This window comes from Gnatocerus cornutus, unplaced genomic scaffold, assembly GCF_029298725.1.
Source record: "Gnatocerus cornutus isolate USDA-ARS CGAHR unplaced genomic scaffold, icGnaCorn1.1 ctg00000256.1, whole genome shotgun sequence".
NCBI classification, from domain to species: Eukaryota; Metazoa; Arthropoda; class Insecta; order Coleoptera; family Tenebrionidae; genus Gnatocerus; species Gnatocerus cornutus.
In genome coordinates, this window is record NW_028275575.1 from 4423 (window position 1) to 12500 (window position 8078).

At 43.2% G+C, this 8078-nt stretch overlaps 2 non-coding genes across 2 annotated transcripts; both read left to right on the forward strand.

The window, feature by feature from the left end:
- Positions 1-3927: 3927 nt before the first annotated feature.
- On the forward strand, positions 3928-5849 carry LOC148165656 (small subunit ribosomal RNA). Its single transcript, XR_015771283.1, has one exon. It is a non-coding gene; the product is annotated as a small subunit ribosomal RNA (ribosomal RNA).
- Positions 5850-7471: 1622 nt separating this feature from the next.
- On the forward strand, positions 7472-7628 carry LOC148165657 (5.8S ribosomal RNA). Its single transcript, XR_015771278.1, has one exon. It is a non-coding gene; the product is annotated as a 5.8S ribosomal RNA (ribosomal RNA).
- Positions 7629-8078: the final 450 nt, after the last annotated feature.

The following is an 8078-nucleotide window of genomic DNA, read 5'->3' on the forward strand; positions in this document are numbered from 1 at the left end:
ATATTTAATTCAAGCTTGTTATCGGAGGAGAAACAAGTCTTTCACAATTTTCACCAGTTCTGCTTACCATGTGACGGATCTTTTGTTTTTCAACGGGCGGAACAATAATCGAGATTTTTACTGCTTGGTGTTTCGGGCTTTGTGTTTTATTTTATAGATCCGTCACATTATTCAAGTAAATTATTCAATTCAATTTGTCGTCTGCATTAGAGTCAAGATTATTAATTTCATCTCATTTGCAGACGACTTTGGATAAGAGCACTGGGTGGTCACGTTTTTTAACTAGCGGTGAATTAGCTAATTCGTTCGCAAAATGCACGTTACAGGCGGACTAATTCACATTTCGCTATTCATCGAGAAATTTTTATTCACAGCGGTATATTGTCTTTCTAGAGATTTACCACTTTTTATTTCATCGATGTATTTTTATTTTTAATTTAGCATAATATCATTAAACGGGGTCGCGATGTACGAGAGGTAACAGATCGTACGGACGCGCACATTTGATTTCATGTCAATCCATTCATCGTGCGTACTTGTCCGTCATCGCTGCCACTTACCATCAGTACTCCCTATATATGCCGCCGCGGCAGCGATCAGCTCTGAATCGCTCGATGCGTGAAACGATCGAAATCCCATAGTGCGCCGGCCGCTCGCTATGGGCGAGGGGTAGAGTAAAACGGTCTGATCGCTCGGTGCAAAAGTCCGTTTGGGTACTTAGAGACGGAATTTTAAAATTCTGATTTCGCAGATCAATTTCAAGGATTATTAGGACTCGAATGCTGTCGACCATGTTTTGTAAAAAAAGTTTTTTACGTTTTTACGGCAATTTGACTGAACGCTACAGTTTCGAAAAAAAGTCGGAACTGTGGCGTTCGATCGAAATTTTTCCAAGTCCGAAGTCGAAACTGTAGCGTTCGAACAAAATTTTTCTAAGTCCGAAGTCGAAACTGTAGCGGTCGACCAAAATTTTTCTAAGTCCGATTCGAAACTGTAGCGTTCGAACAAAATTTTTCTAAGTCCGAAGTCGAAACTGTAGCGTTCGGCGCTCATTCGTCTAAGTCCGAACTCGGAAGTGTAGCGGTTGACAAATTTACATTGACCAAAAGTCCGAGAAAAATCGAAATTAAATCCAAACGAACAAATGTTTGGGTCGAACTAGCATCGATAGAAGGTAGATTTTATAATTTCAAGCTCCTAATTAAACGGGATCTAAAACCCTCTGGAAACTGAGGCGTTCGAAATTTTGATGAAAATTTTTCTAAGTCCGAAATAGGAACTGTGGCGGTCGAGCGAAATTTTTCTAAGTCCGTAGTCGAAACTGAGGTGTTCGAATTTTTGATAAAAATTTTTCTAAGTCTCATGTTGGAACTGTGGCGGTCGAGCGAAATTTTTCCAAGTCCGAAGTCGAAACTGTAGCGTTCGAACGAAATTTTTCTAAGTCCGAAGTCGAAACTGTAGCGTTCGGCGCTCATTCGTCTAAGTCCGAAGTCGGAAGTGTAGCGGTTGACAAATTTACATTGACCAAAAGTACGAGAAAAATCGAAATTAAATGCAAACGAACAAATGTTTGGGTCGAACTAACATCGATAGAAGGTAGATTTTATAATTTCAAGCTTCTAATTAAACGGGATCTAAAACCCTCTGGAAACTGAGGCGTTCAAAATTTTCATCAAAATTTTTCTAAGACCGAAGTAGGAACTGTGGCGGTTGACCGAAATTTTTCTAAGTCCGTAGTCGAAACTGAGGTGATCGAATTTTTGATGAAAATTTTTCTAAGTCTCATGTTGGAACTGTGGCGGTCGAGCGAAATTTTTCTAAGTCCGAAGTCGAAACTGTAGCGTTCGAACGAAATTTTTCTAAGTCCGAAGTCGAAACTGTAGCGGTCGACCAAAATTTTTCTAAGTCCGATTCGAAACTGAGGCGTTCGACCGAAATTTTTCTAAGTCCAATTCGAAACTGTGGCGGTCGAGCGAAATTTTTCTAAGTCCGAAGTCGAAACTGTAGCGTTCGGCGCTCATTCGTCTAAGTCCGAAGTCGGAAGTGTAGCGGTTGATAAATTTACATTGACCAAAAGTCCGAGAAAAATCGAAATTAAATGCAAACGAACAAAAGTTACGGTCGAACTAACACCAAACAAGGGTGGCTGTGATAATTTCAAACCCCTAACTAAACGGGATCTAAAACCCTCTGGAAACTGAGGCGTTCGAAATTTTGATGAAAATTATTCTAAGTCCGAAGTCGGAACTGAGGTGTTCGGTCGAAATGCCGTAAAAACGTAAAAAATATTTTTTTCAAAACACCGTTAACGGCATTCGAGTCCTAATGACCCTTGAAATTGATCTGCGAAATCAGAATTTTAAAATTCCGTCTCTAAGTACCCAAACGGACTTTTGCACCGAGCGATCAGACCGATTTACCCGACCCCTCGCCCATAGCGAGCGGCCGGCGCGCTATGGGATTTCGACCGTTTCGCGCATCGAGTGATTCAGAGCTGAACGCTGCCGCGCTGGCATATATAGGGATAGTAGTGGTGGTATGTAGCAGCGGACAAAAGCGTACGATCGAAATGTGATTTTATGTGCGTCCGATTATCTTGTTACCTCTCGTACACCGCGACTTACCCGTAGTTGGGACGATGGCCGGAATGTGTACCCTGTGGACCCACCATCGTTTGAGGGATGACAAATCTTGCCATTGACCATGCACAGCGAGATTGCGGATGCGGCGAGCGTTTCTATGTTAGCGGTCCAAATGCAATCAAAGATTTTATGTGTTCGTGTCAGAACGACCAAAAATTAACAAATGCGTCAACTCACTAAAGTCCGAGCGAGAATTTTGAAATAAATAAAATTTCATAAACTCGTAACGTGTGAATATTTCTAAAGAGAAATCTCACAATAAACCGTCGCTTTCAATCTAGCGAAGAGTATGGAGAATGTTTGAACTTTTGCTTGTCGACGACGATATTTTTTCTTTACGATAAAATTTCAAGTCGATGTGCCCAAAAATCTCTAAATTTTGAACTGGGAAATTATTTCTTCGTCCGATGAATCGCATTGATCTCTGTTTTTGACGAAAAAAAGACGGATAAAATGCAGCATTCAATCAAGGATATAAAATAAAAGAAAAATTTTCCGTAAAAACTATATTACAATGGAGGATTATGTTTCTACTTTTCGTCCGATGAGTCGCAACAAAAATAAGTAATCCATCCGTCGTTGTTCGTTTAGTCGATCTGAATGCACTGTAAAAATTTATTAAAGTAAAATGTTACGTTGCATTTCATGAATTTTGACAAACGTGTACCGAAATGTGTACAAATTATTTATTTCGACGACGACGACAACTTAGAACGGATGAATAAAATTAATTGTTGCAAGATTCAAACAAGGATGAAAAAGTCATAGAAAATTATTCCGTAACCATGATATTGGATTATTTTTTCTTCACTCTCTCCTCCGATGAGTCGCAACAAATAAAAATCCATAAATCAATTCATCCGTCGTTGTTCGTTTAGTCGATCTGAATGCACTGTAAAAATTTATTAAAGTAAAAATGTTACGTTGCATTTCATGAATTTTGACAAACGTGTACCCCGAAGTGTGTACAAATTATTTATTTCGACGACGACGACAACTTAGAACGGATGAATAAGAATAAAATTGTTGCAGGAGATTCAATCAAGGATGATGTGAGAAAAATGTCGAAAAATTTTCCATCCAGAAAGATCGCGTGGCGTTACGTCTCTTCTTACGAGGTTTTCGTTTCGCAGACACGCACACTTTCTTCAAAACAATAATAGGAAAGTGTTCAGTTTTTTATAAGAGCAGCAGGTGTCTTTCCGAAATTCTACGATTATTGTAGCTTATATGACTAGAAGGAAAGAAAGACTAAAACTCTCTTATTTTAAAACAAGAACGCAGTTCCCTGGTTGATCCTGCCAGTAGTCATATGCTTGTCTCAAAGATTAAGCCATGCATGTCTCAGTACAAGCCAAATTAAGGTGAAACCGCGAAAGGCTCATTAAATCAGTTATGGTTCCTTAGATCGTACCCACATTTACTTGGATAACTGTGGTAATTCTAGAGCTAATACATGCAAACAGAGCTCCAACCGGAAACGGAAGGAGCGCTTTTATTAGATCAAAACCAATCGGTGGCGGTCTCCGTCATCGTACAACTTGGTGACTCTGAATAACTTTACGCTGATCGCACGGTCTCGCACCGGCGACGCATCTTTCAAATGTCTGCCTTATCAACTGTCGATGGTAGGTTCTGCGCCTACCATGGTTGTAACGGGTAACGGGGAATCAGGGTTCGATTCCGGAGAGGGAGCCTGAGAAACGGCTACCACATCCAAGGAAGGCAGCAGGCGCGCAAATTACCCACTCCCGGCACGGGGAGGTAGTGACGAAAAATAACGATACGGGACTCATCCGAGGCCCCGTAATCGGAATGAGTACACTCTAAACCCTTTAACGAGGATCAATTGGAGGGCAAGTCTGGTGCCAGCAGCCGCGGTAATTCCAGCTCCAATAGCGTATATTAAAGTTGTTGCGGTTAAAAAGCTCGTAGTCGAATCTGTGTCCCGCGCCGCCGGTTCATCGTTCGCGGTGTCAACTGGCGTGCCGCGGGACGTCCTGCCGGTGGGCTTAGCTCGAGAGGGCGGCCCAACTCAATCCCGCCGCGGTGCTCTTCATTGAGTGTCGAGGTGGGCCGGCACGTTTACTTTGAACAAATTAGAGTGCTTAAAGCAGGCTAAAACTTCGCCTGAATACTGTGTGCATGGAATAATGGAATAGGACCTCGGTTCTATTTTGTTGGTTTTCGGAACCCCGAGGTAATGATTAATAGGAACGGATGGGGGCATTCGTATTGCGACGTTAGAGGTGAAATTCTTGGATCGTCGCAGAGACGGACAGAAGCGAAAGCATTTGCCAAAAACGCTTTCATTGATCAAGAACGAAAGTTAGAGGTTCGAAGGCGATCAGATACCGCCCTAGTTCTAACCATAAACGATGCCAGCTAGCGATCCGCCGACGTTCTTCCGATGACTCGGCGGGCAGCTTCCGGGAAACCAAAGCTTTTGGGTTCCGGGGGAAGTATGGTTGCAAAGCTGAAACTTAAAGGAATTGACGGAAGGGCACCACCAGGAGTGGAGCCTGCGGCTTAATTTGACTCAACACGGGAAACCTCACCAGGCCCGGACACCGGAAGGATTGACAGATTGAGAGCTCTTTCTTGATTCGGTGGGTGGTGGTGCATGGCCGTTCTTAGTTGGTGGAGCGATTTGTCTGGTTAATTCCGATAACGAACGAGACTCTAGCCTGCTAAATAGGCGTATTTCGACATCCCAAAGGCCCGTCGATCCTGGGTTCGCCCGGTGGTCGTGCGCGGTTTTTACTGTCGGCGTACAAACAATTCTTCTTAGAGGGACAGGCGGCTTCTAGCCGCACGAGATTGAGCAATAACAGGTCTGTGATGCCCTTAGATGTTCTGGGCCGCACGCGCGCTACACTGAAGGAATCAGCGTGTCCTCCCTGACCGAGCGGTCCGGGTAACCCGCTGAACCTCCTTCGTGCTAGGGATTGGGGCTTGCAATTGTTCCCCATGAACGAGGAATTCCCAGTAAGCGTGAGTCATAAGCTCGCGTTGATTACGTCCCTGCCCTTTGTACACACCGCCCGTCGCTACTACCGATTGAATGATTTAGTGAGGTCTTCGGACCGGTACGCGATGGCGTTTCGACGTCGTCGATGTCGCTGGGAAGATGACCAAACTTGATCATTTAGAGGAAGTAAAAGTCGTAACAAGGTTTCCGTAGGTGAACCTGCGGAAGGATCATTAACGTGTCCTCGTACACACGAATTTTGACATATGTATAATTTATTATTATGCATTTTCATTTGATCGTGTCGATGTACACTTTATGTTTTTACAACACCGTCGTCGATGACATGGAGTCGACGGCACGATCTTTTGTCGTGCCGTTGCTTGTTTCTTTTTGAAACACCGTGTGTACGACGTTTTGAACTACGAATCGTACATATTCGGAAAAACAATAGCGTTACGCTGGCCCGCAGCGCCGGTCCTTGCGATCGAGTTTTTCACCTTTTTTGAACGAGAAAAACCGAATTCGCTCGGGCATACGGCTGTTTTCTTCGGGTACCTAGATTTTTTGATTTTTTTTGTACTATCTCTCGATCTTTTCCAATGATGGAAAGAAGGAGGGACGCTTTCGGTTTTTCGACGGATCGCGGAAAGTTGTGAACTCCACCGCGAAAGTCGAAAGACGTTAGAAGTCCTCTTTTTTCGGACACACGGAGAGGATGTAGCAGAGTAGTCGAGAAAGAAGAAAATCGCTGGTGTCGAATTAGGTTACGACACCGTGGGTTTTAAATGATTTACGCCCGGCTACGGGACCGGCGAGAAACGCTCCCGATTCTACGATTCGCGTGAATGATGTTCGTCGTTAGACGCTTCAAAGAGTTTTTTGAAAGCGCCGTTAAACGAGCGATCGCACACACATCACACCTTGCTTTTTTAATGTTTTTGGTAGATGTGGTAAAGTGGATTTCGTTAGAAACGGTAAAAATTCTCTTTACGGAGCGTACGACTGGCACCATTTCAAAATTATATACACCGTCAATCGTCATTAAGTCACGATATAGAACGGTAAACTTGAGGATTTAATGTTAGACGCTCAGTCTGGCACGTCTATAAATTTTTTCGTCAAAATTCACGATCTGTCTTCGGTTTGGCGACGAAAAAATATAGAAAGAAAATTGAAACACGAACACAAAGACCCGCCCGCGAAAATCTCTTTCGCTTACGGCGGATACTAATTCGCTTTTTCATAACGAGTACGATGATGTAATGATGTGTTCATTCCGATCGATCAAAAACCGTCTCTTCGTCACACTTTTTAAGTGCTTGACACACACACACGCACACTAAATGAAAGACACAATAAAGGAAAACTACCGAAAATGTAGTTTATGAGAGAAAGCAGCATTATTTATTAAAATTATTGCTGAGAAAAAGGAAATTGGCAAATTCCTAATTAAAATCGTATCGAACATGTCCATCTTCACACATACATGCTCGTACTTTGCGTGTAAAAGCGGAGACCGCGTGAAAAAGAAAAGTGCTTCTTTTCGGTGCGCGGATACAAATTTGTGTTTGGGTTAATATTTTTTTTAATTTTTTCGTACGCGTAAAACTGAGACCGACGATCGCGTTCCCTTTCAGACGAGAAAGTACGGACGAAAGACAATTAAGAGCGAGAATCATAAATATCCATACCACAACACCGAAATTTTAGACGTGGCACGTTTCGGAACCACGAAGATCATTTTCGTTTCGGATGTACGCACGTACGCAAAAATTTTTGCAAGACGTGTATAGACAGCTGGACGATCGGCATGATCGGGGTTCTTGTGGAACGAGCGTTTAAATTTTAAAAAGATTACCCTGAACGGTGGATCACTTGGCTCGTGGGTCGATGAAGAACGCAGCTAATTGCGCGTCAACTTGTGAACTGCAGGACACATGAACATCGACATTTCGAACGCACATTGCGGTCCTCGGATATAATGTTCCCGGACCACTCCTGGCTGAGGGTCGTGTCAATTTCAAAGACTGCTCGGTTTTTCGTTTTCGGACGAAAACGTCGGAGCGTGTTGGATGTGTTGCGACGCGTCGAATAGGTACTCATTAATGTACGTGATCGTCACTTACGTCACGATAATAACGACGCACGCCTCGAACGTGTGCCGAGACGTTTACTCGAGCGTGTTTTTTCGTCAAAAAGGACGGGACGGGTATGCTTTGTATTTTTTTTTACAAAGTCCGTCGACGTCCACCTTGCGAATCATAAATACGAAAGTGTTTACGTCGGCACATGTTCTTGCGTGGTGTGTCGTAGAATCGTGTGTTTGTGTGCGTTTCTCGTGCAGCGAGTAAATTTGCGCGACATCTTAAGACGCGAAAGCGACCAACTACTACTTGTTGTAGTTGTTGGCTGGTCTTTCGGCGTAGCACGTCCTATTTCTTCAACATGTCGTCATTTAAAAA